We start from the raw sequence: 407 nt of genomic DNA on the forward strand, positions 1-407 counted from the left end.
ATCATCGGTGCAGATTTCCTTACCCACTACAAGCTATCTGTCGACGTGCGACACAAACGTCTCTTAGACACGCTTGCTTCCCTCTCAGTCAACGCAATTAGTGCCCCAACTTCATCCACAGATATCCGCGTTATCTTACCGGATTCACATTTTGCTGACACACTTAGGGACTTTCCAACCCTTACTCACTCATGTCAGTAAACCCAACTGGTCACTCATTCCGTCTTTCACCACATTCAGACGAGAGGTCCACCTGTCCATGCCAACCCCCGCCGACTTCATCCGGATAAGCTACCAATCGCAAAACACGGGTTCCAACACATGCTCGAACTCGGCATCATCCGCCCTTCATCGAGTCATTGGTCATCACCCCTACATATGGTACCTAAGAAATCTGAAGTTGATTG

Source organism: Opisthorchis viverrini, assembly GCF_000715545.1.
Source record: "Opisthorchis viverrini unplaced genomic scaffold opera_v5_149, whole genome shotgun sequence".
NCBI lineage: Eukaryota > Metazoa > Platyhelminthes > Trematoda > Opisthorchiida > Opisthorchiidae > Opisthorchis > Opisthorchis viverrini.